Below are 1,040 nucleotides of genomic sequence, written 5' to 3'. Positions count from 1 at the left end.
ATATATATATATATATATATATATAAATATTTACGTATAGATATATATATATATATACATGTGTGTGTGTGTGTGTGTGTGTGTAGGTGTGTGTGTATGTAGCTGTTTCGGTACACGTCTGTCTGTATGTCTGTGTCTAATGGTTCTATAGAAATGATATGGAAAATATGAATGAATTCCCTGTGTGCCATCGAAGAATACAATAAATGTTGCTGAGATAAGATCTCTGCCCGAGGCAAGATGATGTAGGAAAAGGTAAATACGGCAATGGAAGCAAATTTCAGAAAATAGTCTTTTAGGAAAAGACGGCAATACGAAACAATGCGCACGCACTATCGTACACGCGCGCATATATACACACACATATATAAACGGGAAAATACTCAATAACGAGAACTCACATATACACAGACATACATCCATAAATAAGCAGAATAAAACACACAGATACCGTCGTTAGTGTGTATGTGTGTGTGTGTGTGTGTGTGTGTGACTGTATATCTATGGGAATGTATGTGACGATGAAGGCGACCATAATGATGATAGTGGTAAATAATAATAATAATGATAATAATAATAAAAATAATAATAATAATAATAATAATAATAATAATAATGATAATAATAATAATGATAATAATAATAATGATAATAATAATAATAATAATGATAATGATAATAATGATAATAGTAATAATAATAATAATAATAATAATAATAATAATAACAAAATAATATGACGAACAAAGATAATATGCACAACGAAATATAACGGTGAAACATATGTATATGGTAAAATGGTGATCATATATTACTATTTTAGTAGCATACACTCATACGTACATACATACATACATACATACATTACATACATACATACAGGCGTACGTACATACATACAGACATACGTACATATATGCATTCTTACCTACAAAATACACTTATGCATATATAGGCATATACGTATCCATCCAGTCATACACACAAACGCAAACACACACACACACACACACACACACACACACACACACACACACACA

Source organism: Octopus bimaculoides, chromosome 14 (assembly GCF_001194135.2).
Source record: "Octopus bimaculoides isolate UCB-OBI-ISO-001 chromosome 14, ASM119413v2, whole genome shotgun sequence".
Taxonomy (NCBI): domain Eukaryota; kingdom Metazoa; phylum Mollusca; class Cephalopoda; order Octopoda; family Octopodidae; genus Octopus; species Octopus bimaculoides.
This window is presented reverse-complemented; position numbering follows the sequence as displayed.